The sequence below is a fragment of the Tinamus guttatus genome, unplaced genomic scaffold (genome assembly GCF_059628265.1).
Source record: "Tinamus guttatus ecotype Peru unplaced genomic scaffold, ASM5962826v1 Tinamus_guttatus_pri_ptg000498l, whole genome shotgun sequence".
Lineage (NCBI taxonomy): Eukaryota > Metazoa > Chordata > Aves > Tinamiformes > Tinamidae > Tinamus > Tinamus guttatus.
Genome location: NW_028289032.1, coordinates 655,001 through 678,454, shown reverse-complemented (window position 1 = coordinate 678,454; position 23,454 = coordinate 655,001). Strand labels below are relative to the sequence as shown.

Sequence of the window (23,454 nt, the reverse complement as noted above, 5' to 3'; positions counted from 1 at the left end):
AGTTCTTTGCAGATACAGCAGTCCTTATCTTTGTCTTCAACCGGTCTTTGCTGTTTTTGTCCATATTCTCCCATGATGTCCCAGGAACATCTGCTGTTTTGTCTGTATTTTCCGGCGACAACAGCGAAAACATGTCCTTGGGTGCATTCTCTTCTGGGGTTTCTCATAACAAGAGGGGCTGGGACTATCTTTGATGGGTGGCAGTTGTTGGTGCAGCTGCAGTTAGGCTGAGGGCTGGTGATGGTTGTGGTGGCAGGTGGGATGGCAATAGTTCGGGTAGTGGTTGGGGGGTGCGATGGATGTGCACCTGCTCCTGCCCAACCTGACTTTTCACAAGTAGCCTTAGCCCTGCCCTATTCTAGTGTTAATCACCAGCGACATTATCTGATCCTGGTGGTTGCCTTCCTGATCTTTTCCCCCATTCAGACAATAACCATCAATAACAGTCCCGATGGCTGCATTCTGATGGGGAGATAAGGGCTAATTGAGCATATACCAGCCAAAATTTGGCTGAAATGAAAGAATGCCTATGAGTCAATCATCTTATCCCATAAATATGGGACAGCCCGAGAGCCCTCCTTGCATGGCAGTGGGCTGCATGCCAGGATCTCCCCTTGAGCAGGGATGCCTCTCAAGGACACTCCTCAGGGTTAAGAGATCCTTGCCAAAACAGATCCATAGTTAGTGACTATAGCACGCTCTCTGAACTTATAAACTTTACTGAATTGTATATGTAACTGTGCACAGAATTCTTTAGTTAGAAACTGTTGATCGGGTCTGGGACTAGGATTGGATCCAGCCACACCCAGACTCCTCTCAGAAGGAGTTTGGAAAGCAAGAGGATCCAATCTGAACCCTGTGACTCAACGGGAGGGTGTCCTTGGTAATTCTGTCTGTATCTTGAACCTCAATGCAGTAAATAAGTGACCTTGCCATAGAATCTCGTTAAACCATTGTCACTATCAATAAAATCTATTCCTATTTCTTTCCCATGAGCGAAGTGCATTGTGTCACTCACTCCCACCACCACTTGTTCCCTGGCAGTTACTGAGAGCCATTGCCAGTGATTTGGCCCCTATTGACAGCATTCGCATGTCCTGAAAGACGTGTGGAAGAATGTGTGGAGTGACCTGGCACCACATCAAAGCTCCCCCACCCCCGGAATCTACTGCTAGGGATGTTGTGACCAACATGGTGTCGGGGATCCAAACCACCAGCATAGGCATTTCTCTGACAGCTCAGGCTCTGGGATCCCAAGCGCTACTGCTGGAGCAGTTGCGCCTGGCATGGGGATTGGGTTACCGAGAATCATTGCCAGTGATTTTGCCCCTACTGGCGGTATTGCCAGGTCCTGAAAGACATGTGGAAGCTTACATTGCAAGGGTGCCCAAGCAGTTCCTGAGAGCAGGTCTGGGGGGAAGGTGCCCGGTGCCTCATTAAAACCTCCTGATAACTACCAATGGGGATTTTGCAGCCAACATGGTGTTGGGGATCTCTAGATGAAAGATAGGATAATAATTTTAAAAGTTTTGAACCTGGCTAACCTTATACCCCATTCTGTAAAATGCACAGAATGCCTTTTAAATGTATATCTTTAAACTTTCATCATCCTCCCATAATAATTCTTGATTTTCATTTTACTTCTTCAGTCTAAAACTCTACAGTTCTTGATTATCTAACCTCCTTATGTCAAAACTTACTGAATGACTTCAGATTAGTGTTTTACTTTTGTTCCTTTGTTAAGCTATATGCTTCAGGTCAGTAAATGACAGTAAAAAAAAAAAAAAAAGACTTTTATCATAGAAAAGCTACCTAGCAGCAGAAATGGAGAAAATTGTATCAGAACACACTAAACATGTAGGAGAAAAGAGTATTCATCACTAGTAAATCCATAGCAGTAAGGAGTGCTGCATGAGCTCATCTTTGTCTTGGCACAGCTAGACTACTAGCTTGCTTTGGTGTTTATATGTTGAAGCTACTTGTGTTCGGTGCAGTTTTCAGTTAAGAGGAAGTTATTCTTTTTGTTTATTTCTTATCAACAGATAAGGAACAAAGCACGAAAAAGAAGAAAACTGCAACCACATGGCTGGCACATGATTAAGAAGCTTATTAGATAATCTTGACATAATTCTTTAGACTATTGGCTTATTTAGCAACTGTGCTTCATGTGCTATTTGCAAATAAGGAATTGTATCCGGTTTAGTACAGTATATAAGTTTTATCTGATACTTAATAAAATGTCTCTGGTTCATTATACCGGAGTCCATGCGCATCATACGCTGAAAATGGCACCCAGTGTGGGGCACAAATATTGAGAAGGCTCACGAAGTCCGAACCCAGCAGCGCAGCCCAGCCGAACCATAAACTGAGCATGAACTCGGGTGCGCGCCCATCGCCTAATTACAGGTGAGCGGCTTGGGAACCATGGGAGGCGGAATGTCTCAAAAGCAGAACCAGGAAGTCTCCGGAAAAGACTTAGTAATTCTGTTAGAATGGATCCGGGAAAAGGTGCCTGCCTTTCCGAAAGAAGGCACATTCCAGCGAGAGGTGTGGGAAGATCTCGGAAAGCGCCTTGAGGAGGCGATGGAAGATGGTGATGCAGCCGCAGTAAAACATGTAACCACCTGGAGGCAGATTATGCTTACCCTGAAGGTGGCGGGGGTCCCTCCAAATGATAAGACTGACCAGAAAGAAACACCACCACCGTCGGCACCACCGTATGAGGGGATGTCTGACCCCCCCCCGAGTGATGATCCATTTAACCTCAGCCCTTTGGACCTGGAGAAGGAACCTGATCTGCATCCATCAAACCTGGGTCATGGAGACGTAAGAGGGAATTGGGGGTCAGATCGTTGGGAAATGTTTAAGAGAGAGGCAGTGCGGTGGGGGGATTTAGAGATATTAATGGCCATGCCGGTTGTGTACCGGCCGAGCATGCTGCCACAGTGGGAACCGCTGCTGTATGAGGCTGTAAAAGAGTTGTGGGAAATGGCCATGGGTGTAGTGAGCACTCTGAAACTATATCAAAGTTGTACATATGTCTAAACCTTTTAAAATGAAAAGGCGCTCTAGTGTTCTCCTAACTCTGTGCACTTTGCTGTTAGTGTAACAAAGCATTAAAAAATGTTCCAAGCATTCTTTTAATTTGTAAGGTGGTGTTACTATATGGTTATTGGCTAGAAAATCCTGGGTTATAAACTGTACGTATCTACAGTTTGCAAAAACTAGACAGATTCTTGTGGTACATGCTTAGAGTTATGATGCCCTTAAGGTGAGCGATGTTTGCTTTGATACCAAGGAGGGCGTGTGCCATTTTGAGATCAATCTGCAGAGTAGTAATCAAACAAATTTTAACAGCAAAAGGAAGATCAGGGAAAACGTGGGTCTGCTGGAGGACGGGATGGGCACCGTGGTTACAAATAACACAGAAAAAGCAGAGTTGCTCAATGCCTTCTTTGCTTCGGTGTTTACCAAGGGCAGCCCTTTAGAGCCCCAGGCCCTAGAGACAAGAGAAGAAGCTGGTGGAGAGGAAGACTTGCCCTGGGTAGAGGAAGATTGGGTCAGAGAGCACCTAAGGAACCTCGATACCCACAAATCCATGGGCCCTGATGGGATGCACCCCAGAGTGCTGCGGGAGCTGGCAGATGCCATAGCTAAGCCGCTCTCCATCATCTTTGAAAGATCCTGGAGAACGGGGGAGGTGCCGGAAGACTGGAAGAAGGCCAATGTCACGCCAGTCTTCAAAAAAGGCAAGAAGGAGGACCCAGGCAACTACAGGCCAGTCAGCCTCACCTCCGTCCCCGGAAAAGTGATGGAACGGCTCATACTGGCCGTTGTCTCCAGGCACATGGAGGACAAGAAGGTGCTCAAGAGTAGTCAGCATGGATTCACCAAGGGGAAATCTTGCTTGACTAACCTGATAGCCTTCTATGATGAAATGACCGGCTGGATAGACGAGGGGAGAGCGGTGGATGTCGTCTATCTCGACTTCACCAAGACTTTTGACACCGTCCCTCACAACATCCTCCTGGGCAAGCTCCGGAAGTGTGGGATAGATGAGTGGACAGTGAGATGGATTAGGAACTGGCTGGATGGCAGGGCCCAGAGAGTGGTGATCAGCGGTGCAGAATCTAGCTGGAGGCCTGTGGCTAGTGGGGTCCCCCAGGGGTCAGTCCTTGGTCCAGTCCTGTTCAATTTATTCATCAATGACCTGGATGAAGGCACAGAGTGCTCCCTCAGCAAGTTTGCTGATGACACGAAACTGGGAGGAGTAGCCGATACCCCAGAGGGCTGTGCTGCCATCCAGAGGGACCTGGACAGACTGGACAACTGGGCGGTGAAAAACCTCATGCAATTCAACAAGGCCAAGTGCAAGGTCCTGCACCTGGGGAGGAATAACTCCAGACACCAGTACAGGCTGGGGACCGACCTTCTGGAGAGCAGCTCTGCAGAGAAAGACCTGGGTGTCATGGTGGATGATAAGTTGACCATGAGGCAGCAGTGTGCCCTCGTGGCCAAAAAGGCCAATGGAATCCTGGGCTGCATTAAGAAGAGCATCTCTAGCAGGTCGAGGGAGGTGATCCTGCCCCTCTACTCAGCCCTGGTGAGGCCGCATCTGGAGTACTGTGTCCAGTTCTGGGCTCCACAGTACAAGAGAGATGTGGAGCTGCTGGAGAGAGTCCAGCGCAGGGCTACAAGGATGATCAGGGGCCTGGAACATCTGCCCTATGAGGAGAGGCTGAGGGAGCTGGGCCTGTTCAGCCTGGAGAAGAGAAGGCTGAGAGGGGATCTAATCAGTGTATATAAATACCTCAAGGGAGGGAGTGCAGAGGACGGGGATGGTCTCTTTTCAGTGGTGGCCACTGATAGGACTAGAGGAAATGGCCGGAAACTGAAACATCAAAAATTCCATAGGAACTTAAGGAAAAATTTCTTAACAGTGAGGGTGACAGAGCACTGGAACAGGCTGCCCAGAGAGGTTGTGGAGTCTCCTTCTCTGGAGATCTTCAAAACCCACTTGGATGCAGTCCTGTGCCACGTGCTCTAGGTGTCCCTGCGTATGCAGGGGGGTTGGACTAGATGATCTCTAGAGGTCCCTTCCAACCCTAAGCATTCTATGATTCTATGATTCTATGAACTGCATTAGCTTATGTAGGGAAAGAATGTGTGTGTTTTAGAACAATGTGTAAATACATGCTAAGTAATGAAATTTATAACCAGACTGTGTTTAATACGTGTGCTTGCAATGTAGTTACGATTAGAGGCTGCGATTTTGTGTATAAGCCACCTGTGTTTACCAGTCAATTGTTAATTAGGAACTATACCCCATATCATGGCATACACCCAGCCCCAATCGGTATGGGTTTGTCACATGTAAAAGAGATGTTAGAGCATGCAAAGTTACAACAGCAGCTCAGCTGGCGTGCAGACACGCCGTATGGGTCGACCAGTGGCCCCTGCGTAAAGAGCGGCTGCAGCAGCTACAGCTGCTGGTGGAAGAGCAATTAGCAGTGGGACATTTACAACCAACTGATAGCCCCTGGCACACTCCTGTTTTTGTTATTCCAAAGAAAAATGGTAAATGGAGAATGCTCCATGACTTACAGGCAATTAACGCAGTTATAGAGCCTATGGGTGCCTTACAACCTGGATTGGATTACCCCCACCGGCTATGTTGCCAGCAGGATGGCCTTTGATTGTCATAGACTGGAAGGATTGTTTCTTTACTATACCATTACATCCCCAGGATGCCCCTCGATTCGCATTTTCTGTGCCTTCTCTTAACCATTGCGAGCCCATGCGCAGGTATCATTGGACTGTATTGCCACAAGGGATGGTTAATAGTCCCACAATTTGTCCGATGACAGTGGCAAGAATGTTGCAGGTGATTGGTCAGAGAAATCCAGACATTTTAATCTATCCTTATATGGATGGCATTTTAATTAGTGGATCGTCACTGAAAGCAGTCAAGCAAGTTTCTGAACAAATACAGTCTGCAGTAATTGTAGCTGGATTGCAAATTGCAAAAGAAAAAATACAGCAAGTAAGCCTCTGGAATTATTTAGGATGGAGGAAAAGAGATGGTGAAATTCAACCTCAGCGAGTAAAAATTGGAACTGGGCCAATAAGAACACTCAATGATTTACAAAGGCTATTAGGAGCCATAAATTGGATTCGGACAGTGATTGGTCTCACAAATGAGGAATTACGACCCCTCTTCTTGCAGTTTCAAGGGGATCCGGATTTAAACTCCCCACGGCAACTGATGGAGGAAAGTCAGCAGGCCTTAGCAGAGGTAGCACATGCAATTGAGAAAAGACAAAGTTATAGAATCCGGGAGGAACTAGAAATTGACATTATTATTATACCTAACAGTTACCAGCCGTTTGCTGCCTTGATGCCATGGGATGTATCGATGGCAGACCCACTTCGAGTACTGGAATGGATCTTTTTGCCTCATGGGCAATCAAAAAACAGTTATCACCATAGCAGAGCAGTATGCGCATTTAACCCAAAGAGGCAGAGCCCGCCTTCGAACGTTGAATGGTAGTGACCCGAGAGCCATTTACCTCCCTCCGACAAAGGAGAACCTGCAGTGGCTATTATCTGAACATTTGCCTATGCAAGTAGCTTTAGCAGATTTTGCAGTACAGATAGATAAACATTCACTATCCTCCACACAGGATGTGGTCCGAGCTTCCAAACATTCCCTTACTGTCAAGATCTCTTTGGGAACAGACTCCCATATCGGGTATTACTGTCTTTACAGATGGATCTGGCCGAACTAACAAGGCAGTTATTGCCTGGAAAATCTCAGCAGGTAAGGAATGGCAGACATAGGTGCAAATGGAGGTACTGGGTTCGACACCCGGTGTGCAGGGAGGTTGGACTAGATGACCTCTAGAGGTCCCTTCCAACCTTAAGCATTCTATGATTCTATGATTCTATGACACAGGTGGTGGAGCTAGTAGCTGTAATCATGGTGTTTCAAAAATTTGTAACGGTAAACCTTAACATTGTGACTGACTCTCTATATGTTGCAGGCATAGTAAAGCGCCTGGAGGAGGCTACACTCTGAGAAGTTGCCAACCCCCTGCTAATGGCCCGGCTGCAACACCTACGGACATTATTAAATCGACAAACTAATCCTTATTTTATCACTCACATACGGTCACATACCACTATGCCAGGACCGTTAGCCAAAGGAAACAGAAAAGTAGATCAATGTGCTATGGTAGCAGAAGTTGCGCCTGACTTATTTCAACAAGCCAGGCTGTCACATGATTTCTTTCACCAGAATGTGTGAGCTTTAATGAAGCAATTCCAATTAACTAAGAATCAGGCACATCAGATTGTTCAAGCATGTCCTAATTGTCCACGTGTAAGTGCAATGCCATCACAAGAAGGTGTTAATCCTCGAGGCCTTGTGGCTTGTGAACTATGGCAATCAGATGTAACTCACATAGGAGAATTTGGACGGCTGAAATACGTCCACGTTACTGTCGATACACATTCGGGATATTTAATGGCAACTGCACATACTGGGGAAAAATGTCGAGATGTTTGCAAGCATCGGTTAAAATGTTTTGCAGTTATAGGTGTCCCAAAAACGATAAAAACAGATAATGGGCCCGCGTATGCTGCTATACGGACCCAGGAGTTTATTAAGCAATGGGGCATTGAACACATCTTTGGCATTCCACATTCCCCTACGGGACAGGCGATTATTGAACGTGCTCATCAGACTTTGAAAGCTGAATTTCTCAGCATTTTGGTTAACGGTTAGATATCTTTCAACTGAGGCCCCGAGTGACAATAAAAGACCTAGTCACAGGTAAATGGGAAGGCCCTAAGGACCTAATAACCTGGTGTATTGGAGATGGAAATTTCTGTGATCTGTAGAGTCACAAAAATCCCCTGTGAGAAGCAGAGGCCAGACCTTGCTAAAGAAGATGTTTGCCTGTCTGGGCTGAGCGATAAGGAGCACGGAGGCAGCTGCTCAGCCCGGTTCACAGGCAGCCACCTCCGAAAACCTGTTGAAGGCGGCCGCTCGGCCAGGCTTGTAGCCAACTTAACCGCAGATGTCCTCCAAACTAGCTTTGGAGGCCAAACACCCGGAAATGAGGAAGAAGAGGAGGAAGGCAGGACCCTCGAATTGAGGGCTGGGACCCCCGACTGGCATGCGCGTCTACGCACCCAGAGGGGAGAGTTGCGCAACTAGAGGCGGAGTTTGTCCGCCCCCGGGCCTGCCTCCTGGGTCGGACTGACCCTATGTGCCAGGATGCACCGAGCATAGAGAGGACAGTGACAAGAGAGTGGGGGAAAGGAGAAACTCCTCACTCTGAGGCCTACGCTGTTTCCGCGGGAGCCGGTCAGCAACTCTCTCTCTCTGCTCTGCCAGCACGAGAGGATGTTTGGGTCCAGTATCCCGGTGGCAGGTATCACCTCGTGAGTAGTTATCCATACTTTGCTTCTTTTATGTGCGTTCACCTGAATAAAGGCTCAATCTAGTCACCTTGTTCTGGCGTGATTATTGCCGAATCCCGAGCCCATCTGGAACAGGGTCCAGGAGAATTGGCGAATATTCAAGCACCACTTTCTCCAAGCTCAGGATCAAGTGTCTTTGAATATTTCTCTTCTCACAGGACAAATTCTAGTCTTCCATTAATTCAAAGAACTATATCCATGGCAAGCCTAGCTTCCATTTAGGTACAATGTGACTCTATGTGATGTGGCGATAATACTCAACTTTGAACTGCTGCATTTCAAGATACATTCCAAGATACATTCCAAGTAACTTTGGGCAGTCTACTTCCTAACTTCAAAATTTCTTGTGTGTGCAGGCAGCCTTGGCTTGTTCTTTGAATGCAATGAACTTGGTGTGTTAATCTCTGAAAAACTAGTATGGAACACTTGGAAACTGCTTTTGTACCTAGAAAAAATTGCTAAACAAAATGTAAGCTCTTGTAAAGCTAAATTCAAACCTTTCCAAAACTGCACTCAGAGATACTAATAAACATATTCTAGACATTTCTCTAGCAATTTTTGCTTCATGTTAATTATACTTGAGGAAGTGGGTAACTTTCCCCCCTCGGACAAAGGAATAAAAAGAGCTGTTGACCAACTAACCCATATCCTTTGTTCATTGTTATCCCACAAGGAGTAGGAAATGGAAATAGCTGACAGTTTCCTTTCTGTGCATCTCACTTTGTTTCTCTGCAATGAAGGAATGCTTGGTGCAATAATTCTTATATTATATACTGACACACAACAACTGGTTCTCTGCTTATTATTATTATTACACACACACACACACACATATATTCTTTTCCCCCTCTAAACAGTCAAGTTCTTCATCTCCAGAGCTGGCAAACCTCCCTGCAGAAGACCTCAGCACAAACTCTAATGGTCCAAAGCCAGCTGAAATCAAGATAGATGATGATAGAGAAGACCTTTTTGCTGGTAACTGCTCTTTTCTTTTGAATGTGTCTAAATATATTACTTTCCCTTAGACATAAAGGGGTGTGCTTTTGTGGGGAGGCGGAGTAGCAGTAGCCTTTGCAAATCATTCTCATTGGGTTTAGCCATCAAGTGTACAAGGATATCGCTAGGGTAAGAAGGAAAATAGAAAGGCGAAAGCTCAGATGGAACTCAATCTGGCCACTGTTGTAATAGATAACACCAAATGTTTCTACAAATACATTAACAAGAAAGGGAGGGCCGAGGAGAACCTCCATCCTTTATTGGATGCGTCAGGGAACATTGTCACCAAGGATGAGGATCAGGCTGAGGTACTTAATGCCTTCTTTGCCGCAGTCTTTAACGCCCAGATCAGTTATCCTCAAGGTACTTGGCCCCCTGAGCTCGAAGACACCTATGGAGAGCAGAAGAAACCCCCCATAATCTAGGAGGAAACAGTCAGTGACCTGCTACTCCACTTGGACACCCACAAGGCTATGGGGCCAGATGGGATCCACCCGAGGGTCCTGAGGGAGCTGGCGGAAGTGCTCGCCAAACTGCTCTCCATCATCTACCAGCGGTCCTGGTCAACAGGGGAGGTCCCGGACAACTGGAGACTTGCCACTGTGACACCCATCTACAAGAAGGGTCGGATGGAGGAACCAAGGAACTACAGGCCTGTCAGCCTGGCCTCGGTATTGGGGAAAGTTATGGAGCAGATCATCTTGAGGGCGATCACACAGCATGTGTGTGACAACCAGGGGATCAGGCCCAGCCAACATGGGTTCCTGAAAGGCAGGTCCTGCCTGACCAACCTGATCTCTTTCTGTGACCAGGCGACCCGCCTAGTGGATGAGGGAAAGGCTGTGGACGTGGTCTACTTAGCCTTCAGAAAGGCCTTGGACACTGTCTCCCACTGCCTTCTCCTGGAGAAGCTGGCAGCTCACGGCTTAGACAGGTGGACTATTCGCTGGGTGAAGAACTGGCTGGATGGCCAGGCCCAGGGAGTGGTGGTGAATGGGGTTAAATCCAGCTAGCGACCAGTCATGAGTGGTGTTCCCCAGGGATCAGTGTTGGGGCCAGGCCTCTTTAATATCTTTATCGATGACCTGGATGAGGGGACTGAGTACCCCCTCAGCAAATTTGCAGACAACACCAAGGTGGGAGGAAGAGCAGATCTGCTCGAGGGTAGGAAGGCTCTGCAGAGGGATCTGGACAGGCTGGATTGATGGGCTGACACCAACTGTATGAGGTTCTACAAGGCCAAGTGCCGGGACCTGCACTTTGGTCACAACAGCCCCATGCAGCGCTACAGGCTTGGGGCAGAGTGGCTGGAGAGCTGCACGGCAGAAAAGGATGTGGGGGTGCTGGTCGAGAGCCGGCTGAACACGAGCCAGCAGTGTTCTCAGGTGGCCAACAAATAAATCTGAGAGTTGGAAGCTCTAAATCTGCTTCCAAAAACTAATTGGCAGTTTTATCACTTAATCGCTTTCTGGACTAGTGATTAACTTTAGCAGGAAGGCAAGTTACTAGCATTACAAATATTTATCTTCATTTTCAAGTTGGAAATGTTAGAGAATATCACTGTTTTTCAACTCTTTAGATCAGATATAGCAATATGAAGCAAGCAACAATTTGTAATTAATACTTCATGTAAGTTGACACACTAATTGGAGGCCAAAGGAAATTAGCATACTTAAAATATTTACATGTATATATATATATATATAAATATTACTTCTGGCCCAAATATAAACTTATGCCCTCTTCTCTCATGAACATATGTTCAGGTAAATTATCCATGCATGAATTCATGCACTGAATGCAAAAGTTTTCTGAGGAAAGACAGGCCTCAGAACAGTCAGAAGCTTCTGGGAAGAGCTGATAAAAATCACAGAATCACAGAATGGTTGAGGTTGGAAGGGACCTCTAGAGATCATCTAGCCCAATCCCCCTGCACAAGCAGGGACACCCAGAGCACGTGGCACAGGGTGGCATCCAGGCGGGTTTGGAAGATCTCCAGAGAAGGAGACTCCACGACCTCGCTGGGCAGCCTGTTCCAGGGCTCTGGCACCCTCACAGGAAAGAAGTTCTTCCTCATGTGGAGATGGAACTGCCTGGGTTTCAATTTGTACCCATTACCCTTTGTCCTGTCACTGGCCACCACCGAGAAGAGTTTGGCACCATTTACCCTTCATTCTTCCCTCGGGTACTTGTACATGTTGATCAGATTCCCCTCTCAGCCTTCTCTTCTCCAGACTCAACAGGCCCAGTTCGCTCAGTCTTTCCTCATACGATAGATGCTCCAGTCCGTTAATGATCTTCGTGGCCCTACGCTGGACCCTCTCTAGAAGCTCCACGTCCCTCTTGTCCTGGGGAGCCCAGAACTGCACCCAATACTCCAGGTGTGGCCTCCCCAGAGCTGAGTAGAGGGGCAGGATCCCCTCCCTCAACCTGCTGGAAACGCTCCTCCTGACGCAGCCAGGATCCCATTGACCTTCTTGGCCACGAGGGCACATTGCTGCCTCATGGTTAACCTGTTGTCAACCACGACTCCCAAATCCCTCTCTGTGGAGCTGCTTTCCAGCAGGTCAACCCCTAATCTGTACTGGTGCCTGGGGTTACTCCTACCCAGGTGCAGGACCCTGCACTTGTCCTTGTTGAACCTCATGAGGTTCCTCTCTGCCCAACTCTTCATCCTGTCTAGGTCTCTGTGGGCACATTGAGGAGCAGGGTCTCTGTGATGGTGAGCCAAAGACCTTTATTTAGGGTTAAACACAACTTACATAGTTTCTGATCCCGGAGCAGGCCCTGCCCTGCCCGGCAGCGCGCAGAGCCCAGCAACCCAACCAGCCAATCAGGCAGGTGATCATGCACCGACCACACGCGAGGCCGCCCAATGAGCTGCCTGGTCACGCGCTGGCCGTGTGGCTGCAGCTCCCACCTCTCCTGCTCATCTCCCCCATCTGCCGAGGAGACACTGTGTTCCGGATGGGCTCGGGATTCGGCAATAATCACGCCAGAATGAGGTGACTACATCAAGCATTTATTCAGGTGAAAGCACATAAAAGAAGCAAAGTATGGATAACTACTCACGAGGTGATACCTGCCGGAGGGATACTGGACCCAAACATCCTCTCGAGCTGGCAGAGCAGAGAGTTGCTGACCGGCTCCCGCGGAAACAGCGTAGACCTCAGAGTCAGGAGTTTCTCCTTTCCCCCACTCTCTTGTCACTGTCCTCTCTATGCTCGGTGCATCCTGGCACATAGGGTCAGTCCGACCCAGGAGGCAGGCCCGGGGGCGGACAAACTCCGCCTCTAGTTGCGCAACTCTCCCCTCTGGGTGCGTAGACGCGCATGCCAGTCGGGGGTCCCAGCCCTCAATTCGAGGGTCCTGCCTTCCTCCTCTTCTTCCTCATTTCCGGGTGTTTGGCCTCCAAAGCTAGTTTGGAGGACATCTGCGGTTAAGTTGGCTACAAGCCTGGCCGAGCGGCCGCCTTCAACAGGTTTTCGGAGGTGGCTGCCTGTGAACCGGGCTGAGCAGCTGCCTCCGTGCTCCTTATCGCTCAGCCCAGACAGGCAAACATCTTCTTTAGCAAGGTCTGGCCTCTGCTTCTCACAGGGGATTTTTGTGACTCTACAGATCACAGAAATTTCCATCTCCAATACATGCCACCCCGTGATCTGTAGAGATCATGAACAGTCATAAAGGTTCTCACCTCCTATACATACCACCCTGCGATCTGTAGAGGTCAATCTATCTTGCCCTTGACTATGGTATGAGGCTCTCAGACTTCAGCTGGTCATCAAGGTAGTGTCTCGCCTCATGCAGTAGCAAGCCGCTATTATGGCAACGCACAACAGATTCTCATTAAACATGGATAACATACACAAAATCACAGCCTCTAATAATAACTACATTGTGAGCACACGTATTAGAGTCATTGAACACAGTCTGATTATAACTTTCATTACTTAGCACACGTATTTACAAGTTGTTCTAGAACACACACATTCTTTCCCTACATAAGCTAACGTGGTTTTATTATTACTCTGTGGATTAATCCCAAAATGGCATATGCCCTCTTTGGTATAAAAGGAAATATTGCTCGCCTTAAGGGCATCATCTTTGGGCGTGGGGGTGGGTAGAGCACAGATAAACCTTCTCAATGGTGACATCCGCCAGGGTCAGTACATAGGTGATGACTGCGTGGAGATCCTGGTCATGGGTGAAGTTCACAGGTCTCCATCACGCTTGAAGCTGTTGCTCTTTCTCTGTAGTCGCGTCCCACACAATTTTTTCAGGTCTCAATGGGGAGGACTCTGTTGTCTCTGTCTCTCAATATACCTGCAACGACACTCTGCACCCATGTCTGGGCCTGGGTGCAACTAAGAACAAGGGACACATTATTTTGTTCAATTGCCAGTGCTTGCAGCACACCTAATGATCTCTACATGGGGTTGCTGGCCCTTCCGTGCCCCTCATACTGGAGCTTGGCTGTCGCTTCATTCTTGTATTCTATACTGGAGTTATGTCCCTAGTCTCTCTGCAAGGATACAAGTCAGAGTATGGCTCTCAATCCTCCTCCTCCCCCCAGAACATCTGGTCCATTTGTGGGGAAAGGCGGGGGCGGAGGAAAAGTGTTGCGGGGGGGGGCAGGTTTTGCCTTAATTTTCGAGAAGTCCTCCCCCGGGATCCCATTCAAGTATTCCTCTATGGTTTAATACCAACCCTTCCCTAGCAGGGAAGATACTAGAGTTCACTCCAGATTCATATGCTACAGTCAAGGTGGCTACCGCACGATTCACACGGGGTATCCCTCTCATCAGGGTAAGGGGCGTCCACTCTTTGGTCAACCCTCTATTGTCGAGCACCCTCATTGACTGAATCATCTGGACCTTCCCTGGTTGTAGCACCCCAGCAGCTTCAAGTGTCTGGGGTATGGCTTGATGGCAGTCAGTCACAAGTTTCCCCTTGACAGGCTGGTCACTTAAACCCCAAACAGGGATTACTTCCCCCTTGCACTTTTCTGGGTTCCCGTGCACTACTGTGGCCTCCTCTCCCGTGTCCACCAAGGCACGAACCATTTGTCTATTTTGTTCCAAGCAATAAATGGCATGTGTAACGAACGGTCGATCGTCTCGGTGAGCGATGTTACATTGGAACCCTTCGGACACTGGAGCTTGGCCACCCCCCTATTCTTGTTTCAGGCGTCCAAGCCCCTTCTGAGGGGGAGAAACTGTCTCCAGCTTCTCCTTCGGTCTGAATCTCAACACTGTCTGCTCTAAATCCTCCCACGGGTGCAACACCTGTGATCTATCAGCCTTGGACATTATTCCTGAGTGCTGCTTCGCAGCCTGGACCACACGGGCATTATATCGGCGTGCTAGCTGGCGTAATACTTCTGCTGGTTTCCCATCAATTTCCTGTCTATCAACGCCCTTCTTTAAAGGAAGACAGCAGAGCCGAGCTCGCTCCCCAGATTCCGACCCCGCGTTCCCACTCGGCCCTCTTTTCTCACTGTCGCCTTTTTCATCCACCTCTAACACCAATCCTGAAAGGTCCCCTATCTGTTGCAAGTTTTCAATTACGTTCTCAATAGGGTTTCCTTGTTCTGACATCAGAACTGGGATTAGATAGGGGCGCCACGCTCCTGGGCAGCCCTCCAACAACTTATTTCGTATCCTGGGTAACAACTGCTGTTGTAGATATAGCTCTGGACTTCCCAATTCTATAGCAATCTTCATGGCCTCTGCCTTAAGCATCTGGCATGCTTGTCTTGTAGTTACCCAGGAGGAGCTGGATGGGGGCCAATTGCTGTCATTAGTGTGGCGGTAAGCGAGACCCTCGGCTACCACAGCAATAAGACTCTTGACGCTTCCGTCCACTCTTCGCAGGGCGGACTGTACATACATGTCATTAGTTAACCCCCAAAACCTTGAGGCATCGACATTATCAATTATCACCGAATCAGCCCCTTCTTCCATTAATCTTACCAACCAGGACTGTGGTTTTTTCCCTGGGTTGTTGTTTATATTTTGCTAGCAGATTCTTAATATCTTCGGGGGCAAAATCAGTTAGTTCATCCTGTCGCAACCCTTGTCCTAGCCTTGGCAGCACAGCTTTCCTTTGTATTACCGGGGTGGCTCGCCTTTTTGGTTTGTCCTACAATGGGCCCTTCTCCTCTGGTGTGGGGACTTCCTCGTCTGATTCCCAAATATCCCCATCTCAAGTTTCTGGGTCCCTGTCAGGGTTGCTGATAATAGTCCGCACCTGGCTCCCCTTCTGCCCTGCTTTTCTCCCTCTCCTGTTCTTTACCACACGTATTGCGTAATGTGTCGCCAATTTAGCACATTTCTCCTCCAGGAGCTCCCTCTGATCATTGACCTCCAGCAGAGTCTGCCTCTGCACCACTTGGGTGGCTCAGACTGCCTATAACTGCTCTTGGAGGAGCTGATTCCTCTCCTGTTCCTCCTTTAACTGCCCTGCTAAAATCTTATATGCACACAGCAGAGCACCTCCCATCCGACCAGCGTGTTCCAGTCGGACCGAGTTCTTAGTACGGTCAGTCTCCCCAAACTGACCCCAATACTGTAAAACCGCCATGGGGTCCTTCTGCGTCCATGGTTCTGGAGATACCCAGGTGCAGGTCTCCCATTGGTTCCACAGAGTATTCCATGGTTCTGGCCCCCATTCAGGACACTCCCTCGGAGGCGCAGCCTCCCTGCAGTCGCCAGTGCTGCCTGCAGCTCTCCTGAAAAAGAACCACCGCATGTCGCACACACAATAAAGACCACAAACACAAATAGCACAAACATGATTTCTATCAAGTAGCACGACCTCACCTAGCTATGCACCCTACTAGTGAGTTCCACTATTTCAACAGCCAATAAAGACCACAGACACAAACAGCACGAACGCAATTTCTATCCAGTGGCACAACCTCACGTAGCTGTGCACTGCACTAGTGAGTTCCACTGTTTCAATAGCACAAACAATTTCTATCCAGTGGCATGACCTCACCTAGCTATGCACTCCACTAGCGAGTTCCACTGTTTAATTGCCGAATCCCATCCTCATCGCCAATTATGTTCCGGATGGGCTCGGGATTCGGCAATAATCACGCCAGAACAAGGTGACTACATCAAGCATTTATTCAGGTGAAAGCACCTAAAAGCAGCAAAGTATGGATAACTACTCATGAGGTGATACCTGCCGATCTGGACCTGAAGATCCTCTCGAGATGGCAGACCAGAGAGAGAGAGTTGCTGACCAGCTCCCAGGGAGACAGCGTAGGCCTCAAAGTCAGGAGTTTCTTCTCTCTCCACCCCGCTCTCTCCGCACTGTCCACTTTTATGCCCGGTGCATCCTGGCACATAGGGTCAGTACGACCCAGGAGGCAGGCCGAGGGGCGGACAAACTCCGCCTCTAGTTGTGGAGGAACATGTTAGAATATGGCATTAGAATTTCTTTAAAGAATATTTATTTATATTTCTGTAGAGAAAAAGAATTTTTACCTTTTTCTTTTCTGGTAAGACTTTATTTGGCCCAAAGATCTTTGATTTTTAGGAGGGCTTTAAACTAGGCAAGAAGGGGGAAGGGGAGTGGCACACTGACGCGGCAAGCATTACCGCACAGCCCAGGTCAGATGGCGTCCAGCGGGAGTATGGTAGTGGGGAAGTGAGGGTAGGAAATGATCACAGAGGGTCCTCTTTCACCCCTCCTGGGAAACCTGTGGCCTCTGTTGCTTCCCTGAAATGCCTGTATACCAATGCGCGAAGCATGGGGAATAAGCAGGATGAACTGGAGATCTGTGTGCGGTCCCAGCGTCATGATCTCATCGGAATCACAGAGACGTGGTGGGATAGCTCGCACGACTGGAGCGCTGCCATGGAAGGCTATGTGCTCTTTAGGAAGGACAGGCTGGGAAGGCGAGGTGGTGGAGTTGCTCTTTATGTGAGAGAGCAACTGGAATGCATGGAGCTCAACCTGGGAGTGGAGGATGAGCGAGTTGAGAGCTTGTGGGTAAGGATTAGAGGGCAGGCTAATGTGGGAGACACTGTGGTGGGTGTCTGCTACCGACCACCTGACCAGGACGAGGAGGTTGATGAGGCCTTCTATAGGCAGCTGGATGTTGCCTCACGGTCACAGGCCCTGGTTCTCATGGGGGACTTCAACTACCCCGACATCAACTGGGAGGACAACACAGCCAGGCATAAGCAGTCCTGGAGGTTCCTGCAGAGCGTCGACGATAACTTTTTGACGCAGGTTGTGGAGGAGCCGACGAGGAGAGGTGGGCTACTGGACCTCGTGCTATCAAATAGGGAGGGCCTAGTAGGAGATGTTAAGGTGGGGGGTAGCCTCGGCTGCAGTGACCATGAGTTGGTGGAGTTCAGGATCCAACGAGGAGGAGGCAGGGCTGTAAGTAGCCTTGCGACGATGGACTTCAGGAGGGCCAACTTTAGCCTCTTCAGAGACCTCCTCGGTAGAATCCCATGGGCTAGTGCTCTAGAAGGCAGGGGGGCCCAAGAGAGCTGGTTAGTTTTCAAGCGGCACTTCCTCCACGTCCAGCAACAGTGCATCCCTGTGTGTAGGAAGGGAGGCAGAGGGGGCAGGCGACCTGCGTGGATGAGCCGGGAGCTTGTGGCAATGCTCAAGCAGAAGGCAGCGGTATACAGAATGTGGAAAAAAGGACAGGCCCCCTGGGAGAAATACAGGAACATAGTCAGGGAGTGCAGAGATGCGACAAGGAAAGCTAAGGCACATCTGGAAGGCAAGCTGGCAAGGGACGTTAAAAATAACAAAAAAAAATTCTTCAAATACATTAACAGCAAAAGGAAGATCAGGGAGAACGTGGGTCCGCTGGAGGACGGGATGGGCACCTTGGTTACAAATAACACAGAAAAAGCAGAGTTGCTCAATGCCTTCTTTGCTTCGGTGTTTACCAAGGGCAGCCCTTTAGAGCCCCAGGCCCTAGAGGCAAGAGAAGAAGCGGGTGGAGAGGAAGACTTGCCCTGGGTAGAGGAAGATTGGGTCAGAGAGCACCTAAGGAACCTCGATACCCACAAATCCATGGGCCCTGATGGGATGCACCCCAGAGTGCTGCGGGAGCTGGCAGATGCCATAGCTAAGCCGCTCTCCATCATCTTTGAAAGATCCTGGAGAACGGGGGAGGTGCCGGAAGACTGGAAGAAGGCCAATGTCACGCCAGTCTTCAAAAAAGGCAAGAAGGAGGACCCAGGCAACTACAGGCCAGTCAGCCTCACCTCCGTCCCCGGAAAAGTGATGGAACGGCTCATACTGGCTGTTGTCTCCAGGCACATGGAGGACAAGAAGGTGCTCAAGAGTAGTCAGCATGGATTCACCAAGGGGAAATCTTGCCTGACTAACCTGATAGCCTTCTATGATGAAATGACCGGCTGGATAGACGAGGGGAGAGCGGTGGATGTCGTCTATCTCGACTTCACCAAGGCTTTTGACACCGTCCCTCACAACATCCTCCTGGGCAAGCTCCGGAAGTGTGGGATAGATGAGTGCACAGTGAGATGGATTAGGAACTGGCTGGATGGCAGGGCCCAGAGAGTGGTGATCAGCGGTGCAGAGTCTAGTTGGAGGCCTGTGGCTAGTGGGGTCCCCCAGGGGTCAGTCCTTGGTCCAGTCCTGTTCAATTTATTCATCAATGACCTGGATGAAGGGATGGAGTGCTCCCTCAGCAAGTTTGCTGATGATACCAAACTGGGAGGAGTAGCCGATACCCCAGAGGGCTGTGCTGCCATCCAGAGGGACCTGGACAGACTGGACAACTGGGCGGTGAAAAACCTCATGCAATTCAACAAGGCCAAGTGCAAGGTTCTGCACCTGGGGAGGAATAACCCCAGACACCAGTACAGGCTGGGGACCGAGCTTGTGGAGAGCAGCTCTGCGGAGAAAGACCTGGGTGTCATGGTGGACGACAAGTTGACCATGAGGCAGCAGTGTGCCCTCGTGGCCAAAAAGGCCAATGGGATCCTGGGGTGCATTAAGAAGAGCGTCTCCAGCAGGTCGAGGGAGGTGATCCTGCCCCTCTACTCAGCCCTGGTGAGGCCGCATCTGGAGTACTGTGTCCAGTTCTGGGCCCCACAATGCAAGAGGGATGTGGAGCTGCTGGAGAGAGTCCAGCGCAGGGCTACAAGGATGATCAGGGGCCTGGAACATCTGCCCTATGAGGAGAGGCTGAGGGAGCTGGGCCTGTTCAGCCTGGAGAAGAGAAGGCTGAGAGGGGATCTAATCAGTGTATATAAATACCTCAAGGGAGGGAGTGCAGAGGACGGTCATGGTCTCTTTTCAGTGGTGGCCACTGATAGGACTAGAGGAAATGGCCGGAAACTGAAACATCAAAAATTCCATAGGAACTTAAGGAAAAATTTCTTAACAGTGAGGGTGACAGAGCACTGGAACAGGCTGCCCAGAGAGGTTGTGGAGTCTCCTTCTCTGGAGATCTTCAAAACCCGCTTGGATGCAGTCCTGTGCCACGTGCTTTAGGTGTCCCTGTGTATGCAGGGGGGTTGGACTAGATGATCTCTAGAGGTCCCTTCCAACCCTAAGCATTCTATGATTCTATGATTCTATGATTCTATGATTCTATGATTCTATGATTTCCAGCACTTATGTTTCTGTTTGTCTGCTTTGCCTAAGTAAGGGGGGAAAAATCAAGAACCAATTACTTTAATACTGTTGCTCTTTGTACCGTATATTCTGGTATAAAATGAAAGAAAAATATATTGAGGAGGATAGATTGTTGTTTGTTTTTTTTTGTTTTATTTTGGTTTTGCCAAAATATTAAACTGTTTAACTTAAATGTTTGGCTAAAATATTAACGCACAAAGCCTGTTTCCATAAGTAGTTTGAGTTGCTTTTCCCGACCTATGTCAAAGCTTGAGAAAGCATCATAAACATTTAATTTGTAAATTAGATGCAAGCCTGAGTTACTTGAATGCAAATGGTGTACTTTTTTGCTAAAATATATCATAGAATCATGGAATCATAGAATCATAGAATGCTTAAGGTTGGAAGGGACCTCTAGAGGTCATCTAGTCCAACCCCCCTGCACACGCAGGGTCACCTAGAGCACGTGGCACAGGACTGCATCCAAGCGGGTTTTGAAGATCTCCAGAGAAGGAGACTCCACAACCTCTCTGGGCAGCCTGTTCCAGTGCTCTGTCACCCTCACTGTCAAGAAATTTTTCCTTAAGTTCCTGTGGAACTTTTGATGCTTCAGTTTGTGGCCATTACCTCTAGTTCTGTTGGTGGCCACCACTGAAAAGAGACCAGCACCATCCTCCTCACTCCCTCCCTTGAGGTACTTATAGACACTGATTAGATCCCCTCTCAGCCTTCTCTTCTCCAGGCTGAACAGGCCCAGCTCCCTCAGCCTCTCCTCATAGGGCAGATGTTCCAGGCCCCTGATCATCCTTGTAGCCCTGTGCTGGACTCTCTCCAGCAGCTCCACATCCCTCTTGTACTGGGGAGTCCAGAACTGGACACAATACTCCAGATGCAGCCTCACCAGGGCTGAGAAAGAAAATATTTGTGAAATATTTTGTGAAATATAACATCAAGATATTAAATGTAAAAAAAATAAAGTCAGATTAGGGGTTGAGGGGATAAATAAAGCATAGTAGAAATGAAGGGCTTGTAAAGGCTTGTAAAATGAACTTTATAACATTCTTTTTTATAACATGCTTTCACCTTAAGAATATAAAATTGTTTTAAAATATTATGTAAATTTTATTAAGGTCCTTTTAAATGTATGGTTCGCAAGTCACAGTGCAAATACTAAGGTTTTTATGGACATTACTTGAACTTTCAAATTGTGCAATAAACCGTGTCAGTAGTTTGCCTTGAAGAAATATGTGGCAGCATTTTTAAATGGATACAGCTGTTCAGTTTTAATTGTTCTTCCACAACATTTATTAATAATTGAAATCAAAGTTGGTATTAAAGCAGTTTTAAGTGCAGTGATGGAACAGAAAAGAGACTAAAAGTAGCACCATCTTTCAGAGAAGACTTGTCCAATACATACCTTTTATCTGCTTGGTGACTGAGTTTCTTCCTCTTTATTCCTGTTAAAGAAGCAAAACAATGTCATTAGGAGTAACACTAACAGAATCCCCCAAATCCCTGACTTTGTAGTTGCTTATGTACATGCATTAGTTTTATGAATCCATTGAATTAATAGAAGCTACATTCAGAAAAAGAAAATGTACAAAATCGTGAGAACATTGTATAATGATGTCCTTGAAGTTCTGTCTTTAAGTATATATTATATATATAGTTCATGTTAATATTTCAAGTTCAGCTTATTGTACTGGCACTTGCAAAGTAAATGTTTTTTCATCTGTAAACTGAGCAGATTTTGTGTGGGATTTGCCAATACATAGAAAGTTGACAATTTTCTGAGTAGAACTGCACTTTGAATATCCATTCCTTCCTTTACCTGGCAAACTCATGCTTATACCAGAAAAGTAATAACTGGAAGCAGGCATTTTCAATAATGTTTGCAGTTACCATAAGCTACTCTCAAAACTCAGTTATGTAATATCACAATGTATTTGACACATCATAATCTTTCAAATAAATCCTTGCGAGACTCAAGCTCCTATAATTCCATGTTGCTGCTACTTCATTTATAAAACAGATGTTTGTATAATGCTCACTGATGTTTAACAAATATGTTAAATCATTTTACTGATAGCTTTCTTAAAATGAAAGAATCTAAAATGAGTCAACTTCTGTTGTATCTAAAACTTATTAAAGGGACACTGTCAACTTAGTATTGTATATACTCTCTAGTATTTGGGGAAAAGCTGAATTCAAAGCTGTTCCAGCTGCTGCCCACAACACCTTCTACTGATTTTTGTCTGTTGCTGTTTGTCACTGAAAATGTTAATTCTGGCTACCCAGTGGTATATGTATTTAGTAAGCATATGTACAAATTGAACTTTAAAATTATATTTGCCAGTGTTTAATGAGTAATAACTCCATGTCCAGAAAAAATAACTAACTGTAATTGATAAGGTCCCTATTAAATATCACAGATTAGAATTTGTGGCTTGCATTAGTCTATGGAGTAATACATAATACAATTAGATTTACATTCTTCTGTTACTGATGGATTTAGTTACCTCAAACAGGGTACTTACTTAAACTGTCTTGATGCTTAAGTGATAAATGGATGTTTTGCTGATGTTGCAAAATGTTTATGGAAAAAGATGGTGCATGGAGCATACTTAGATTTTATGCCTGGTGTGGCTATAAAGTGAATGAGTATGTTCCATTTTGGAAGCCTCTGCTACCAGTTACAGGAACCAAACTGCTGTGATTTCCTACACAGGTACTGCTCCTTTCCTTTCAGCAGCAGTAAGTCTTGATTAGATACTGTTAGTATGTGTATGGCGAGTGGGGAAGCACTTCTGATGAGGAGGAAATGAGCTTGAGGACTGTATCTGTTCCCCAAGATAATTTTTCTTCCAATGTTTACTTTTAATTAAATAGCAATAGCACCTCTCGGGGCAGATTCAGCTTGATAAACATTTAATTTGTAAATTAAATGCAGAAAATAAAGTAGTGGGTTTAAAGTAATTGATCTTTCTGCTTTCCTTTTTATAGTTTAGCTTTTTAAAATGTGGGTTGGGGTAATGGTCTTTTGAAATTCAGCATGTTCCTTAGCTGTCACTTGTATTCAGTGCTTAGGGGTATCAAGCTTTTTGCTATCTTCCTCAGTAACTTGTTTTTAAGTCCTGCCTCGTTTCCTCCCAAAAGGACAATTTGTGAAAGCACGAACTGCCTAACTTTTCACACTTATGAAACAGCCCCAACTGCTGCCACCGCCATTAAAGGTAGCACCAACACGACTGCTGTATTAGTTCCGGTACTGATTGCTGCTGGAGCAGAACCCCATGCCTGTACAAGGGCCAGGCACATCCTGTTGCTGCCACTGCTCCTCCTTCCCCCTTC

At 47.4% G+C, this 23,454-nt stretch overlaps 1 pseudogene; it reads left to right on the top strand.

Annotated features, from left to right (window-relative positions):
• Positions 1–23,454, top strand: part of LOC148592859 (uncharacterized) — a 66,287-nt pseudogene that overhangs the window by 19,122 nt on the left and 23,711 nt on the right.